This window comes from Aotus nancymaae, unplaced genomic scaffold, assembly GCF_030222135.1.
Source record: "Aotus nancymaae isolate 86718 unplaced genomic scaffold, 86718_ANA_hifiasm-v0.15.2.pri h1tg000041l, whole genome shotgun sequence".
Taxonomy (NCBI): domain Eukaryota; kingdom Metazoa; phylum Chordata; class Mammalia; order Primates; family Aotidae; genus Aotus; species Aotus nancymaae.
In genome coordinates, this window is record NW_026988455.1 from 7,218,829 (window position 1) to 7,237,605 (window position 18,777).

Genomic DNA, 18,777 nt, shown 5'->3' on the forward strand with positions numbered 1-18,777 from the left:
GGTGGCACGCGCCTGTAATCCCAGCTACTTGGAGGCTAAGGTGGGAGGACTGCCTGAGCCTGGGAGGTTGAGGCTGCAGTGAGCTGAGATCATGCCACTGCATTCCAGCCCTGGTGATAGAGAAAGACTCTGTCTCAAAAATAAATAAATAAATAATGGCAAAATATATGATAGCTAATTGACTAACTTCCTTATTACCCCATTGTCTGTCTGGTTTTTTTTAAAATTACAAATTAGTAAGAAAAAACTCTAGCCAATTTGTTCAGTCAAGGTCCAGTCAGGAAGGCAAAAGCTATGCTAGATAATATAAACAGGAAAAAATAATGTAGAGAAATGGTTGGCCAGGCACAGTGGCTCATGCCTGTAATCCCAGCACTTTGGGAGGTCGAGGCAGGTGAATCATGAGGTTAGGTATTCAAGACCAGCCTGGCCAACATGGTGAAACCCTGTCTCTACTAAAAATGCAAAAAATTAGCTGGGCATAGTGGTGGGTGCCTGTAATTCCAGCTACTCAGGAGGCTGAGGCAGGAGAAAAGCTTGAACCTGGGAGATGGAGGTTGCAGTGAGCCGAGATCGTGCCACTACACTCCAGCCTGGGTGACAGAGTGAGACTCTGTCTTAAAAAAAAAAAAAAAAAAGTAGAGAAATGGTTACACAGATGTTGGAGGGCTGAGAGAGCCAAAAGGAATACCCAGGTAACCCTGATGTTCATGACTGCTGGAGGTAGCTACCACCCTTGTGCTGGTGGAGCAAAGCATTAAAGCTTGGGTCACAAGAACCTAGGAGTGTGGAGGCAGCCCCCCAGGAGGTTGGTGCTTGTCTTGCAACCTCTGCGGAGGGATTTGAAGGGGCTGGTCTTGGGAGTACCTAAGGAAGCTGGAGGCTGAAGCAGGAAATTTTTTTTTTTTTTTTTTTTTTTTTTGAGACAGAGTCTCGCTCTGTCACTCAGGCTGGAGCGCAATGGCTCGATCTTGGCTCACTGCAACCTCCACCTCCTAGGTTCAGGTGCCTCTCTTGCCTCAGCCTCCTGAGTAGCTGGGACTACAGGCATGCACCACCATGCCCAGCTAATTTTTGTATTTTTAGTAGGGACATGGTTTCGCCTGTTGACCAGGCTGGTCTTGATCTCCTGACCTCAGGCGATCTGCCTGCCTTGGCCTTCCAAATTGCTGGGATTACATGTTTGAGTGAGCCACCATGCCTGGCCTTGAAGCAGGGGATTCTGAAAGGTGCAGGTAACAGGAAGAAAATCCCTTCTCCCCTTCTACCATTTTCCAGTCCCCACCAATGCCTCCCATTCACAGAACCTGATAGGAAACTAGCCCTCAAGGAGCTCTAGCGCCAGCAGGCATGATATAAAGAGGTGGGCTTGAGGCTGACGGAAAAGAAGGAAACAGCCAACCCACCAGAGCAAAAAGGGTCAAAGAGCATTGTGAGTATCTATACCCAGCCCTTTCTTCTCTAGATAAGCAAGCTGTGTTCCAGAGAGGATGTTGCTTATGCAAGACTCACATCTAGTTATGGCCAGAGCTAGGCAGAGAAGTCTTTTCGTAATTTTCTGAATTCTCCTACATCCCACGATCTCCGACCATGCTAGCTGCTTACTTACCCTAAAGCAGCCACAGCAATCTTTTTTTTAAGACGGAGTCTCGCTCTGTCTCCAGGCTGGAGTGCAGTGATGCGATCTCGGCTCATCACCACAACCTCTGCCTCCCAGGTTCAAGTGATTCTCCTGCCTCAGCCTCCCGAGTGGCTGAGATTACAGACTCGTGCCACCACACCCAGCTAATTTTTTGTATTTTTAGTAGAGACGGGGTTTCCTGTGTTAAGCCAGGATATTGTATGTTTAGTAGAGACAGGTTTCACCGTGTCTCTACTAAAGAGACCTCGCCAGGATGGTCTCAAATCTCCTGACCTCGTGATCTGCCTGCCTTGGCCTCCCACAGTGCTGGGATTACAGGCATGAGGCATCGCGCCCGGTCCCACAGCAATCTCACGTCTGACTGTAGAAGAATCAAGCACCACTGAGCACACTGAAAATGTGTGTTTCCTCTGGCATATAATGGTGTGAAAACAAAAGCGTCTCTGAAGGTCAAAACGAGGGTGCCGGATAAGCTGGCAGTGGTTCTGCATCTTGCCTATTCCTCCCCCAAAGTCCCCTTACGATCTCTTTTTCGGGGGAGTGACAATTTGCCTTAAAATGTCCCTCTGCTCACATAGCTTGATACTGGGTGATGAGGAGGGTGGGGGGCAGTGGTAAATGTTAAGTTTTGCTTTCCTTTTCCTGTAAAGAATGGGACGCTAGCCCTCTGCAGAGGCAGGCTCAGACATGTTCCGTATGTGTATTAGTTTTCTGTAGCTGCTGTAACAAATTACCATAAACCTGAAGAAACACAATTTTATTACCTTGCAGCTTCATAGATCAAAATCCAACACGGGTTTCATCAGACTAAACTTAAGGTATCAGTAGGACTGTTTCTTTTGGGAAGCTCTAGGAGAGAATCTATGTCCTTGCCATGTTCAGTTTCTAGAGGCTGCTTACATTCCTTGGCTCATGGCCCCTTCCATCTTCAAAGACACCAATATTGCATCTGTCTGACCCTTCTTCTGAAGTCACGTCTCCTTCTGGCTCTATTCCTCCGCCTCCTTCCCCCACTTTTGAGGACCTTTGTGATTCTACGGGGCCTACCCAGATAATCCAAGATAATATCCCCATCTCACAGTCAGCTCATTGGGCAACGATTCAACCTGCAATCCTAATTCCCCTTTGTCATATAACCTCAGATAGGTTCCAGGATTGAGACATAGACATCTTTGGGAGACCATCATTCTGCCTACTACAGCAGGGAGCATGGGCACACCAAGATGATGTTGTTTACCCATCTTGTACATGTTCTTCAATGACCAGGAGGGCTCGGTGCTCTCTTGGTCTTTTGCAGGGTGGAAAGGCAGTTTTCTGCAATCTGTCACCAGAATTTTCTATTGCCTCCACTCTGGCTGATGCCCACTACTCAACTCAAATGTTTAAATCTGGTCCACAAAAGCACAGGAACAAATACTTCACAGGAAAAGAAATATAAGTGGCCAATAAATATGAGTGAAAAATTTTAATGCTCAAACTCCCTAGAAGTCATAATAATTTAAAACAATGAGACATAATTTTTCACTCACCAAGTCAGCAGTGGAGTGCAATGGCATGATCTCGGCTCACTGCAACCTCCACCACCCGGGTTCAGGTAATTCTCCTGCCTCAGCCTCCCAAGTAGCTGGGATTACAGACGTGCACCACCATGCCTGGCTAATTTTTGTATTCTTAGTAGTGATAGAGTTTTGCCATGTTGGCCAGGCTAGTCTCACACTTCTGTCCTCAAGTGATCCACCCACTTTGGCTTCCCAGAGTGCTGAGATTACAGGCATGAGCCACCACACCCAGCCCAAGTTGGCAAATATTTAAAGTGAAATAACCTACTCACTGCTGGCAAGGAGGCATTGAGGTATATACTTTTAAGCACTACTCATGGAAGTCACCAGGAGCTGCTTTTCTGGAAAATGACTGATTATAGTATGTAGTAAGGGCCTTAAAAGAGTTAATACTTGGCCAGGCGTGGTGGCTCACACCTGTAATCCCAGCACTTCGGGAGGCCAAGACAGGTGGATCACCTGAGGTCAGGAGTTCAAGACCAACCTGACCAACATGGAGAAACCCTGTCTCTACTAAAAAAATAAAAATTTGCCAGGCGTGGTGGCAGGCACCTGTAATCCCAGCTACTTGGGAGGCTGAGGCAGGAGAATTGCTTGAACCAGGGAAGCGGAGGTTGCAGTGAGCCAAAATTGTGCCATTGCACTCCAGCCTGGGCAACAAGAGTGAAAGTCCGTCTCAAAAAAGAAACAAGAAAAGAAAAAAAAAAAAAAAAAGAATTCATACTCTTCAACAAGGAAATTCCAATTCTAGAAAATTAACCTAAAAAAAAAAAAAAAACCCAGCAATCTGTAATCATTTTATCATTGAAGATACTCTGAATCACGTCACTTAAAAAATTGGAAATTTTTGAGACCCCATCTCAAAAAAAGGAAGTAATTTAAATGTCCAACAGTAAATACTAAAATCCATTATAGCGGATCAACACAATGATCTCACAAGCAGTCATTAAAAACCATTCTCTTCAAGAACATTTAATGGTATGGGGAAATGCTCTCTCAATAAAATATTAAGAGAAGCCTGTTAGGAAACCACCTTCACTAAGCAATCTCATTTTACTTTGTGTATTTACATACATGTATGTACATGGAAAACAGGGTGCTGGATGAATGCTTGCCAGTTGTCTCTAAATTTTAACTGAAGTCAGTAGGTGATAAATACTCCCACATTTGGAAGAGAGGACTGTGACACAGGCAGAGAGGGCTTACTGAGAGATGGTGTAAAGAGCCATAGACCCTTCCCCTCCATACCCCAGCAAGACTTTATAAGCAGAAAACTGGACATTAGAGAGAGTCATGAGATAACAAGTTCTAGCCACACAGTGGCTTACACCTGAGATCATAGCACTTTGGGAAGCTGAGGCAGGCAGATCACTTGAGGTCAGGAGCTCAAGACCAGCCTGGCCAACATGGTGAAACCTTGTCCCCACTAAAAATACAAAAATTAGGCAGGCATGAGGGTCCATACCTGTAATCCTAGCTACTTGGGAGGCTGAGGCATGAGAATCACCTGAACTCAGGAGGTGGAGGCTGCAGTGAGCTGAGATTCCCACCACTGCACTCCAGCCTGAGTGACAGAGCAGAGACTCCATCTCAAAAAACAAAGGGGATGGAGGGGGCAAAGTATATGAAAAGAAAATTCACATATAAGAAAATATAAATGGCTCATAAAAACATGAAAAGATGCTCAATCTCATTTGTAAAAAAATAAAATTAAAATTATAATGAGATTATTGTCACTTATTTTGGAAAAGTTGAAAGCCATTAAAAAGAAGGAGTACTGATTTGGGACCATAGAAAATATTTTGTTAAGCAAGCTGCAGAACAATGTGACCATTGGCGTCCTAAAAAAGCGAGAAAAGGAGGCTGGGCGCAGTGGCTCATGCCTGTAATCCCAGCACTTTGGGAGGCAAAGATGGGCAGATCATGAACGAGGTCAGGAGTTCTAGACCAGCCTGGCCAACGTGGTGAAACTTTGTCTCTACTAAAAATACAGAAATTAGCCAGGAATGATGGGACCTGTAGTCCCAGCTACTCAGGAGGCTGAGGCAGGAAAATCACTTGAACCTGGGAGGCAGAGGTTGCAGTGAGCCAAGATCACACCACTGCACTCCAGCCTGGGCAACAGAGCAAGACTCCGTCTCAAAAAAAAAAAGAAAAAGAAATATACATTATATTTATGCTATATATATATATATATATAATACACACAATGTAGTATACAAACATATAATATAAACACTATATGTATTTATATGCACATAGCCATACATACATTCAATAATTTCTGGAAGGCTAGAGAAGAGTGCTATTTGTTTCTGCCTTCAGGCAGGGGACCTGGAGAAAGGGGAACTTGCTTTTCCCTGAATATTCTTTATTTATTTTACTGTGGTCAAATACACATAACATAAAATTTATTATTTTAACTATTTTAAGGTGTATGATTCAGTGTCATTTAGTACATTCATAACATTATGCAACCACCACCACCACCATCTAGTTTCAGAACATTTCATCACCCCAAAAGGAGACCCAATGCTCATCAGCAAGCTCTTCCTATTCTGTCCTACCCCCAGCCCCTGGCGACTACTCGTGTGCTTTCTGTCTCTACGGTTTTGCCTATTCTAGATATTTCATACAAACGGAATGATATAATATGTGGCCTTCTATGTGTGACTTCTTTCAGTTCGCATAATGCTCTCAAGGTCCATCCACATTGTAGAATGTATCAGTACTTCTTTTCCTTTTATGGCTGAATAATATTCCATTGTACAGGGAAACCACATTTTGTTTATCTGTTCATCAGTTGATGACATTTGGGTTCTGTCCGCCTTTTAGCTATCATGCCAAGCGCTGCTGTGAACATTTGTGTACAAGTTTTTGTCCGAACACCTGTTTTTCAGTTCTTTTGGGTATATCCCCAGCAGTGGAATTACTGGGTCATGTGATAATTACTGAAAACCTTTTAGTGGTTTTTGAATATTGTGCCACATGCCTATATTACCTAACAAAAATTGATTATTTTAATAAAAATAACCAAGTAGAGACAAATTATATATATATATAATATATACAAATTATATATATATAATATATACAAATTATATATATATAATTTTTTTTGAGACAGAGTTTCGCTCTTGTTGCCCAGGCTGGAGTGCAATGGCACAATCTTGAATCACTGCAACCTCTGCCTGGGTTCAAGGTTTTCTCCTGCCTCAGCCTCCTGAGTAGCTGGGATTACAGTTATGTGCCACCATGCCCTGCTAATTTTGTATTTTTAGTAGAGACAGGGTTTCTCCATGTTGGTCAGGTTGGTCTTGAACTTCTGACCTCAGGTGATCCACCCACCTTGGCCTCCCAAAGTGCTGGGATTACAGGTGGGAGCCACCATACCTGGCCAAATATATTGTTTTATAATCACAGTTTGGCATCCCTGCAAAAATCAGCATTGGATGAATCAGTAGTCTCACAGGCCCTAAAAGAAACTGAGGTATAGGAAGTAAACATACAATCCAGTTTTTAAATATGACTCATAGAACCAGTAGGTCTTCAGGCTACAAATACTCCCTGTCATTAAATGTTCCAGAAGCACTGCCCTGGTGTATGTGGGCAGGGCTGTGAGAATGTTCTCTAGATCCATGTTTTTTTAAAAGATAAAGCGGTAATTGAAGTTGACTTCAAACCTGTGATTACATTGACTTGGTCTGATAATTGCATGGACCTCACTGGAAGCCCTGGCTCCCACAGCACCACCTATGTCCCCTAGGGGGCGAGCTGGGGAGGGACCAGAGTCCCCAGGGGAGCTCTGAGCTAGCGGCTGGGGAGAATTCGTTCGGCAGAACTTTTACAAAGGCAAAAAGAGGATCACCGAAAAGGAGTCACAGAGGGGAAAAAAGGCAAGAAGGGGAAACACTGTGACAAAGACCCCAGCCCTGGGACACTTGGGAAATGTTATTTCTCAAGCACTTTATTATTATTTTTGAGACAGAGTCTCGCTCTGTCGCCCAGGCTGGAGTACAGTGGGGCAATCTCGGCTCACTGCAAACTCTGCCTCCAGGGTTCAAGCTGTTCTCCTACCTCAGCCTCCCAAGTAGCTGGGATTACAAGTGCCCACCACCATGCCTGGCTAATCTTTTTTTTTTTTTTAGACAGAGTTTTGCTCTGATTACCCAGGCTAGAGTGCAGTGGCGCGATCTCGGCTCACTGCAACCTCTGCCTCCGGGTTCAAGTGATTCTCCTGCCTCAGCCTCTCAAGTAGCTGGGATTACAGGCATGCACCACCACACCCTGCTAATTTTTATGTTTTTAGTAGGTTTCTCGATGTTGGTCAGGCTGGTCTCGAACTCCTGACCTCAGGTGACCCACCCGCCTCAGCTTCCCAAAGTGCTGGGATTACAGGCATGAGCCACTGCGCCCAGCCTTTTAATTTTTGTATCTTTAATAGAGAACGGGTTTTGTCACTTTGAGCAGGCTGGTCTTGAACTCCTGACTTTAAGTGATCCGACTGCCTCTGCCTCCCAAAGTGCTAGGATTACAGGTGTGAGCCATTCAAGCACTTTCTTTTTACGAACAAGGAGACTGAGACCCAGAGTAGCTGCTGATGTTCACAAAGGCTGTGAGCATGAAGTCTGGAAACCTCTGCTATGCTGCAATGCACAGTGTGGGAAGAGAAGCTTTCCGCCTCTGATGGGGCTGTGTTTGAGTCGCTCCCTCCCTTTCCTCCTCACTTCCCACTACCACCACTTACTTAAATGTATAACTCAGGGCCACTAACTTAACCTTTCCCAGCCAGTTTTATTATCTGTATAGTGGGTGTCATACCATCTTCACGAGGCTGAGGCAGGGAGATGATATGTATGCACAGGACCTCCCTTATGCGTGGGATATAGTAGATTCTCAATGAACATTTGTTATGTGAATGAATATTGTCTCCTCTAGCCCTCTCAAAGGCAATTATTCTGCTGCCCCAATACATTTTTTATTGATGACATTTCAGGCAGTATCCTTATGAGCTCTCCATATCTAGAAGGCTGGGAAGGGAAAGAAAGGAGAGTTTGGTGTGTCTGTGCCATTCCTGTTGTGATGAAAAACTTCTTTGTGAAGCCCGAGCAGCACCAGCCCCACTTGGAGGCTGCACATCTGTCACTCGGAGGTCCTCAGAACTCCCAGGTCCTGGTCTTTTCTGCCAGCAAAGTGGCATCCCTGGGTTTTGGATCCAGGGGTCTTCAGAGGCCAAAAGAGACACACACACCTCATCCCGTTCCCGCCTCCCTTCCCCGAGCATCAGAGGCCAGTTCAGCTGTTGCAGGTAATACTCATCAAAGTGTTATATGAGAACTGTTGGTTATGCCCAGCTACACAGTCCTCATGCATATCGTCAGACACGTCAGAGTCTGGTAAACTTTATTTCATTGCATTATAAAGTTCAGGTCACGTTTTCTCAGTCTTCATCATTTACAGTTTATATTGCACAAGACTTTTAAAAAGATTGGGTTGTAAATTGTAATTCTCACAATTCCTTTTTTGGGAGAAAGGAAGGTGTGGAGGGGACTAAAACATACTTTATTCATTATTTAAAATGTTGCTATGGTACACAAAATGGGAAAAATATAGAAAAGAAAGAAAAAGGCCAGGCATGGTAGCTCATGCCTGTAATCGCAGCACTTTGGGAGGCTGAGGCAGGTGGATCACTTGAGGTCAGGAGGTTGAGACCAGAACAGCCTGGCCCACATGGCAAAACCCCAACTCTACTAAAAGTAGAAAAATTAGTTGGGTGTGGTGGCGTGTGCCTGTAATCCCAGCTATTAGAGAGGTTGAGGTGTGCTTGAGCCCAGGTGGCGAAGGTTGCAGCAGAGATCAAACCACTACGCTCTAGCCTGGGTGACAGCGAGACTCTGTGTCAAAAAAAAAAAAAAGAAAGAAAGAAAGAAAGAAAAATCTTCCAGAACTCCACCATTCAACTGCTATTGGTATTCCTTTTTACAATTTTTTTTAAAGAGAGGCATTGCTTTGTTGCCCAAGCTGGGGTGCAGTGGCACAATCACAGCTCACTGCAGCCTCGAACTCCTAAGCTGAAGTGATCCTCCTTACCTCAGCTTCCTGAGTAGTTGGGATTATGGACATACTACCATGTCCGGCTTACTGTTGGTGTTTATTAGTGGATTTTAAAAACATTTTAAAATACACTTTTTACAAAGTTGTGATAATAACGTTTACTATTTTAAAAATGGTTTTCCTCATTGATTAAAAATAATTTTCAACATTTCCTCAATGCTAACCATGTGCCTAGCACTGGGGTACAATGATGAATGAGCTAAACTGGACTTGGTGGCTCAAACTCGTAATTCCAGCACTTTCGGAGGCTGAGGCAGGAGGATCACTTGAGGCTAAGAGTTCAAGGCCAGCCTGGGGAACATGGAGAGACCTCATCGCTAAAAAACAATCGTAATAAAAAATAAAAACAAAGAACAATGAGGCAGGGTCCTTTCCAGGGTGATGTGCCTCATCTTGTCACCACAATTTCAGCTCATTTATGTGTTTGCTAAATGGTTGCTATGGCTTGAATATCTGTCCCCTCCAAAACTTATGTTGAAGTTTAATACCCAGTGTAGCAATATTCAGAGTTGAGGCCTTTAAGCGGTGATTGGGTCCCGAGAGCTCTGCCCTCATAAATGGATAAATCCATTCATGGATTCATGGGTTGATGGACTAATGGGTTGCTACAGGAATGGGACTAGTGGCTTTTTAAGATGAGGACGAGAGAACTGAGCTAGCACACTCAGTCCGCTCACCTTGAGGTGCCCTGTACTACTCTTCGGAGAGTCCCCACCAGCAAAAGGCCTTCACGAGATGTGGACTTTACAGCCTCCAGAACTGTAAGAAATAAATTTCTTTTCTTTATGTATTACCCAATCTGTGGTATGTGTTACAGCAACAGAAAATAACCTAAGACAACGATGCTACTGATTGGGAGGAAGCCTTCAAAAAAATTAAAAAAGGGAACTCCGGATGGGTGTGGTGGCTCAAATTTATAATCCCAGCACTTTGGGAGGCCAAGGCGGGAGGATGGTTTGAGCCCAGGAGTTAGTGACCTCCTGAGTAACATAGCAAGACCCCGCCTATACCAAAAGAGAAAAATAAAATTAGCCTGGCTTGGTGGCGCAGGCCTGTAGTCCCAGCTTCTGGGGAGGCTGAAGTGGGAGAATTGCTCGGGCCCAGGAGTTCAAGGTTACAATGAGCTATGATAGTGCCACTGTAAATTAAAGGCAGAGTAGGGAAGCATGCCTGGTAAGGGCAAGGAACAGCAGGGAGACTGGTGAGGCCAGAGAAACACAGGTGCTCAGACAGTGCTTGCTGGGCGAATGAATTACCCAGCATGCGGTGCACACACTTTAGTTTGGGCCTCAGAGTGCCAAAGTAGCTCTCAACTTGTGTCTCCCTCTGCCTCCTTTCTCTCGGGTTAAAAAAAAAATCATCTGTGCAGATGTTATCGTCCCAAAATTGCTGATGGATTTTTCAAGATCTCATTCTTCCCACGGTCCTCCTTTACCTCTGCTTTCCATTTAACTGGGAGTCTGCCCATGATTGAGTTTTCCTCTTCCCGGTCACTTGCACGGGTCTCTGCACCCTTCTTGGTGTGACTTCTTCAGTGCCGACAACTGAACCTGGTACAGAGTAAATGTTCAGTAAAAGAGCTCTTGACTGACTGAATGAATTTCCCCTGAGAGTTTCATCAATCCTTTCTACATCCCACTTCTCTTAGCCTTTCCATTGGTCATACCCATGCCAGCTTTACTTACTTCTGCTTTAAAAAAAAAAAAACTCATATGAGTTACCATCATCAGCTTTTCACTCTGTCTGTTCCTTTTCCTGGATGGGTGCTGGGCACCACCTCTCAGTGGCATTCTTATTGCACACCAGCCTCCTTTGATCCTATAGAGGCTGCAGATCTTTTAGGGAAGGAGGAAGAAAATGCCTGCCTACCTGCCTAGCACTTGAAAGAGCAGATCCATCCAGTCAAAACTCTCACACCTCACCTTGGACCTTTCCAGCTCCACCCCAAGAGTCTATCAGAGTGGAAATCTAGACACTGTTTGCACCAGTCTTCCCTCTGCCCACCCCTCTCCACACCATAGGATGAGAAGCTACAAGTCAGGCAAGGAGCGAGTTGTGGCTCCGATTTGAGCTTGAGCAAGTAGAACTCCCACTTCCTAGTCAAATCCAGATTTGTCCTTTTCAACCTTGTTGTGACACCTGCATCATATCACACACAGCAAAATTTATTTATGGGAGTGTCCGGGAGAAACAGGACAAAAACCCGGGACTGGGATGAGATTTGGGTTTTCTTCCTGGCTTGGGCTCTTTGGGTCTGTTTCCTCATCTGCAAAAGGGTGGATTGGACTAGATGGTCTCCAAAAGTCATTCATATACCAAGAACCTAGTCCAGGATCTTGTCTCCAAGGGAAAGGCTGCCACACAGGACTCAAATGTTCCACAGCAACTGCTCTGTCCCCAGCATCAATCCCCCCACCCCAAACTCAATCCCACACCACCACCCCATCACAGGAACCTAGATGGTGGACAGGCCAGTGGGGATGGTGTGCAGAAGTACATCAACTTATTCAAGGGAGCTCGGCCCTAAGAAAAGCTGGTGGTCTGCCAACATTCTCAGAGGCTGAAATATATCAAAACACTCACTTAAGAACATATGCTGAGAACCACTGTGGTCAGACGAAGAGAGGATACTGCTTTGCTCCCACCCACCCTTCTCCCCCAACTATACTTCACACACTACCCCCGCCCAGGACGGCTGCTCCTGGAATCCAAAGAAAAGGGAGAAGTCGGCTTGGCTGGAGTGTGTGTCTCAATGACAGGAGGAGCTCCCTGGCTTTCTAGAGTCCTGCCCTCCTGGCCTCTGTTCCCCTCACCTTCAGTGCCAGAGGCACAATGGCCAAGGTCCTTTAAAAATTCCCTTTCTCGTAATCCCAGCACTTTGGGAGGCCGAGGCAGGTGGATCACGAGGTCAAGAGATCAAGACCATCCTGGTCAACATGGTGAAACCCCGTCTCTACTAAAAATACAAAAAATTAGCTGGGCGTGGTGGCACGTGCCTGTAATCCCAGCTACTCGGGAGGCTGAGGCAGGAGAATTGCCTGAACCCAGGAGGTGGAGGTTGCGGTGAGCTGAGGTCGCGCCATTGCACTCCAGCCTGGGTAACAAGAGCGAAACTCCGTCTCAAAAAAAAAAAAAAAAAAATTCCCTTTCTCTATGCTCCAAACTGCCTTTCCTGTTCTTCAATTATTCAGGCTCACATTAAAGTATGAAGATGGCTTTGGGGAGGGGCTCTGATAGGTGTTCATCTTTAGCATACGGACAGTAAAGGAGCTGATTTCCTAGACAGTGTGTAATTTCTTTAGTTGGGAAGAGAGGCCCTGACTATTTATTTATTTATTATCATTTTTTGAGACAGAGTCTTGCTCTGTCACCAGGCTGGAGTGCAGTGGTGCAATCTCAGCTCACTGCCACCTCTGCCTGCCAGGTTCAAGCGCTTTTCCTGCCTCAGCCTCCTGAGTAGCTGGGACTACAGACGTGCACCACCACACCCAGCTAATTTTTGTATTTTTAGTAGAGATGGGGTTTCACCATGTTGGCCAGGATGGTCTCTATCCTGACCTTGTGATCTGCCCACCTCGGCCTCTCAAAGTGCTGGGATTACAGGCATGAGCCACCGCTCCCAGCTGAGGCCCCACCTTTTATAAGGGCCTGGGGCTGCCAGCTTTGTGCCCTCAATTTCTTTAGAATCCGTTCAGACTTATCCATCCTTTCTGTAACCAGGCCCAGGCTGTATCGAGGTCATCTTTGTCTTTCAACATGAATATTCTAGTAAACTTCTCCCTAGTACCCACTCCAGAGGGTCCAGGGCAAAATAAGTCTCCAAAAGTATGTGTAGGATGAAGCTGGTGACTCATGCCTAGTTTGGAGTGGTAAGTGTTACATTACATGTTCTACTCATGTAGAATGTTCTCATTCATCCCTCACCACTCTATGGAGTAGGCACTATTTTAACCCCCATGTTATAAGTTTTGAACCTAAGAGGTTTGGAGGGGTAAGTCACTTGCCCAAGGTCACACATTAGAAGGTGTGCTGCCCATTGCTAAAGCCAAGGCTCTGCCCATCGAGTCACTGTATCAAGTGCCAAACATTTATTAACAACCTATTCCAGGTACAAAACTCTGGGTGGGGCCAGCAGATGATCACTATGCAGATGAATGAAGAATGGGTAGCTCTTGAATTCTAGGAGCACAATGTTTAGCCTGGGAGGTGGTGTGAACATGAAGCACTCTACTCCAAAGCAACCTGAAGTAAGTGCTATCTCAGAGGTACAAGGGGAGTCCCGTGGGAATGTGGCTGAGGAGAGAGATCAATGCACATTCAGACAGAGAAACGGAGAGAGAAGCAGAGAGAGACAGAGAGAGGAAAGAAGGGAGGAAGAGAGAAGGGAAGGAGGGAAGGAAAGCAGCAAGAACATGAATGAGGTAAGTGCTGGGCAGAATTTTTCTAGTGATGGGCTTTGTGCTAGGCCTTGGTGGGTGGGTCAGCTTCCCCAGGCTGGAGAGAAACAGGCAGGGGAAATAGCTCGAGCAGGAGCCGGGGTGACAGCATTCAGGATCTGCTCCGCAGTCAGGCCCATATGGGGGTGTGAAGAGAGGCAAGGCTGGCACATCAAATGGAGGAAAGCCCAGATGCCAGGGAAAGGTCTGGGCTTGCTTCTGGAGGCAGTAAGGAGCTGCTGAAAGCTGCTTATCGATCGAGCATGACAGGCAGGAAGAGATGATGCAAGCTTGCAGAGAACACTGGTGGTGGAGGCAGGGATGAGGTCTTCACATGGTTTATCTCTTCTTTGGCCAAGGCCAGTTGTCAGGCTGGACACTTCAGAGGGCAAGAAGAGGAGAGATGGTCCCAGCATTGGGAGTGCTCTGAGCACAGGCTGAGCCTAAGGCCTCTCCAAGGCCTATGGAGGGGCTCAGAAGGGCAAGTGGTCTAATTCTGAGGGGCAAGGAAAGACCTAAAGGAAACACCAAGGGTCCTAGAGTAGGAGGGGTAGTGAGCACGCACAGGGGAAATGGGAAGGAAATGAACCATTCTGGGACATGGGGAGGAAGAATCTTCAATTCAGCCAAAGGAAAATAAGTGTCCTTACCCCTTGCCTATTCAGGCTCATTTCTTTTTTTGTTGTTTGTTTTGTTTTTGAAACAGAGTTTCATTCTTGTCGCCCAGGCTGGAGTGCAATGGCGCAATCTCAGCTCACTGCAAATTCCACCTCTCAGGTTCAAGCGATTCTCCTACCTCAGCCTCCCGAGTAGCTGGGATTACAGGCGCCTGCCACCACGCCCAGCTAAATTTTTGTATTTTTAGTACAGACAGGGTTTCTTCTTGTTGGCTAGGCTGGTCTCCACCTCCTGACCTCAGGCGATCCCCCCGCTGTGGCCTCCCAAAGTGCTGGGATTACAGGCGTGACTACCGCACTTGGCCGTGGCTCACTTCTTACTTTGAAACTCTTTTAAGGAACTGCAGGAAAAAAACTTTTTTTCCAAGTGCAGTAAAATTGAGAAACTAACCACCTGGAACATTCAAATCACTGGGATTTTTTTTTTTTTTTTTTTTTTTTGTAAAGAGATGACATCTTGCTCTGTTGCCCAGGCTGGAGTGCAGCCTCGAACCGGCTCAAGAGCTTCTCTCTTGCTTCAGCCTCCCAAATAACTGGGACTACATACATGCATCACCACGCCCAGCTAGTTTTAAAAAAAATTTTGTATAGATGGGAACTCACTATGTTGCCCAGGCTCATCTCAAACTCCTGGACTCAAGTGATCCTCCCGGCCTAGCCTCTCAAAATGCTGGGATTACAGGCGTGAGCCGCAGGGCCTGGCCCTGAGATTGTTTTTTGATTCAATCTTAGAAGTAGAATAGGTAAACAACCACAGATAAGTTAGTATCAGGACATCAACCACAAAAAAGACCTGCTCTGGATGACCACAGAGTCAGCAATGTAAGCAGAAGGTGACTCAGCCCAGGACCCATTTGAGGTATGTGGAGCAGGCAACCCTAAAAGTTTGCTCCACCCTTTTACTGTTTTTGGAGGCCCTAAGTCCTGAAGACCTTATGGAATCCTCCTCTAATATATAATTAAATATTTTAAAATAAAAATAGGCTGCTGCAATGGCTCACATCTGTAATCCCAGTATTTTGGGGAGCCAGGGTAGGGGGATCACTTGAGGCCAGGAGTTTTGTGACCACACTGGGCAAAATAGCAAGACCCCCATCTCTACACACACACAAAAAAAAACTGTTGAAAAAAATTAGGCAGGTGTAGTAGCATGCATCTGTAGCCCCAGCTACTTGGGAGGCTGAGGTGGGAGGACTGCTTGAGCCCAGGAGTTGAAGGTAACAGCGAGCTATGATTGTGCCACCGCACTCCAGCCTAGGTGACAGAGTAAGGGTCTGTCTCTAAAAATAACAATAATAAAGTGTAAAACAAAATTTACACATATACTATCATTCAATTACATTCTCTGATTGCAAAATTCTTAACTTCAGTAGAGTTGAACGTTTCTCCTTCTTTCTCTCTCTCTTACCTGCTTTGCTAATTCCCTAACCAGCACTGCCCTCACTAGCCTGTCACCATACCCAGCAGCCCATTATGAGAAAGACATTTCTTTGGATCTTGAAAATGTGTGCATTTTTGAAGAATTCCTAATTGAAAGGGAGAGGATGCTAACAGTTCAAGGCAGCAGAATGGGAGGTAGGAAGAGCTGGACTTTGGAGGTAAACAGCCTGCCTGGCCGTGAGACCTTAAGCAAGTTCTTTAGTCTCTCTAAGGCTCAGTTTCCTCATTTGTAAAATGGGGAGGAAGAAAAGAATAATATCCTTCTTGTAGTATTGTCCTGAGGATGAAATGAGTCCACACAGCCAGAAAGCATTCAGAAGAGTGCCTGGCATGCAGTGCATCTCCTAAGTGTTGCTGTTATCACATTCATCTCCATCACAATGCAATGGAGGCTCATTCTCCCCATTATAGTTAAGTAGTATGAGGCTCTGAAAAGCTAAGTAACTTGTTTTCAGAAACACAGCTAAGAAGCAGTGGGATTAGCTGGGAGTCAAAACCCAAGTTAGTTTGACTCTAAAGACCCACCTTCCCTCCTCCATTGTCCTGCAAATTTCCCTGAGTGGGGAATAACATTAGGCTTTAAGTTTTTTAAAATATTACTTACCTTTTTGATAACCAATGGTACAAAATTCAAAAAGAATAATATGGTGTATAGTGAAAAAGTAATTTCCTCCCTGACCGCAGGTCAACAGCTGTTCCTTGCAGAGCCAGCTTTAGAGTAAGCTTTTCACTGCTAATGCACATTTATTGTCCAGATTAATGTAATTCCCTGAGTACCTCATCTGTGCCAGACACTCTATCCTGGGGCTTCAGAGGGCTCCCAGGCATGAGTCTGGAGGTTACTGATGGAAGGAACTACTATACTGACTGCTGCATTTGATCTTTTCCCTCTGCAGCCCTCTTTTCCCCCAGTAACATCAGCTTGCACCTTTTGCACACTGGAAAAGGCCCGTTCAGTGCCCCAAAACCTCTTCTGTAGCTTGCTTTTTACAGAACCTGGCAAGCAAGGAGCATTATGGTGTCAGGAGCTGACCAGAGGACTCTGTGATGCTGGATCTGGGACCAGCTTCCTCCTCTATGAAACTCCTGACCCTTCTAGTTCTCTAATTGCTCTGCCCCAGGGGCTCTTAGGAAAGCATCATTTTCCATGAAGCCTTGCTGCGTCTGGGTTCCGTTTCTAGCCAGAAGACCCCAGCTGTCCCACAGGTAACTGAGAACGGCCAAAGAGCTCTAAGGCCCTTTCCTTACTTTCTCACCATTGTTCTTTGGACAGTAATAATGTTGAGTATATATGTATTTTCCCCTGCTATTGCTGCCAGAAAATATTTATAACCGGGTCAACACAGCAGAGCTTTCTCAATGACTTAATTATAAAATATGCTTATAACCTGTGGTGTGATTACATAAATGCACAAAAGCAACTTCAGAAAATGGTGCTGACCATAATATAGGAATCCTTGCTTTCTCTTTCCAAACATTAAGGATCTGGCTGAGGGAGATAGAGCAGGGATGTCACCATTTTGGAAGCAGCTATTATTATTCCCATTTCAGAGATGGCGGCTCAGGAGAGGTCAGGCTGCTTGCCCAAGATCAGTGATAGAAGCAGGACTCCAGCTTGCTTGATATTTGACTCAAAGTCCTGCTTTTTTCCAATGCATCAAGCACCTCATGGAAAGGTCTGAGACTATGAAAATCTATGTTCTGGATGTTTGGGAAATTCATTTTCTGGTTAGCTGAATATTCTGGATAGAAGAATGGACACTTCAGATTAGTTAGGGAGGAAGAGAGGAAGACAGAGGTGGAAGTTCCCTAAGCCTAGGATTCTTCTCCCCATCAAAATTCACTTTTTAAACTATATGAAGCCTCTCCTTCTCAGTGGGTTGTAAACACCTCAGGGACACAGTCTAGGAGAGATCTGGTAATGACAAGGTGTGCATGTGGCTGAGAGTCACATCTCCATTCTAACCCCTGCCTATTTGTTTCTAGTGAGGTAGGCACCGTGGTTTTTATTTGCATTTCCCAGATGACTAATACAGTCAAACTTTTTTTTTTTTTTTTTTTTTTTTTTTGAGACAGGGTCTCGCTCTATCGTCCAGGCTGGAGTACAGCAGTATGATCACAGCTCACTGCAGCCTCGACCTCCTGGGCTCAAGTGATCCTCCCACCTCAGGCTCCCAAGTAGCTGGGACTACAGGCGTGCACCACCACACCTGGCAAATTTTTGTATTTTTTGTAGAGATGGGTTTCACCATGTTGCCCAGGCTATGAACATCTTATAGATTTTTAGTAATTGTTAGTTTGTTTCTTTACTCTGTCTCCCCTTTCTGTATCTTTGCCCCCTTATCCCCTCTCCCAGGACCTGGCAAAATGCAACCTCAAAAGGTGCCAGAGTCCTGGGGATCCAGATTCCTCTACTTACAGTTCTCTGTGATAACCCTTTAGCAGCCCTTCATCATCTTACCTTGCCAGCCTCATCTCTCCGCCTTCCATCCCCTTGTACATGACTCTCCAGCCAGACTATCAGTCTCAGTCCTCTCTGAGCCTTTGAGTTTTTGCAGAAACTGTTCCATATGCGTGGACACTATGCACACTTCCCCACTCCTTCCCCATACTTCATCTATCTAATGCCTAGTTCTCCTCAAGTCTCAGGTCATATGCTACTTCCTCCAAGAAGCCTTGCTTGATGCTTCCCCCACCCCCACTCACCAGCCTGGGTTAGTGCCTCTTGTTTGTGGCTAAAAGACATCCTGTGCTTCCCTTCCTAGCACTTATCACACTGTGTTGCAATTGCCTGTTTGCTGCTCTGTTTCTCTTACACCTTGCCTCATCCCTTTGAGGCTTAAACTGTGTGTTGCACACTTGTATCTCAAAGCCTAGTGCAACAGTGATATTTGTTAAATGAATGATCT

General features: G+C 45.5%; 1 long non-coding RNA gene across 2 annotated transcripts in view; it reads right to left on the minus strand.

Moving 5' to 3' along the window:
• The window catches only part of LOC105710652 (uncharacterized), a 44,848-nt gene extending 26,304 nt beyond the window's left edge, over positions 1-18,544 (minus strand). The window contains exons 1-2 of one of the 2 annotated variants that reach the window (XR_010336958.1): positions 18,330-18,544; positions 10,751-10,865 (exon numbers count right to left, since the gene is read on the minus strand). This is a non-coding gene — a long non-coding RNA (uncharacterized LOC105710652). The remainder of the gene's footprint in view (positions 1-10,750; positions 10,866-18,329) is intronic. The other variant, XR_010336957.1, reaches the window with a different exon arrangement.
• Positions 18,545-18,777: the final 233 nt, after the last annotated feature.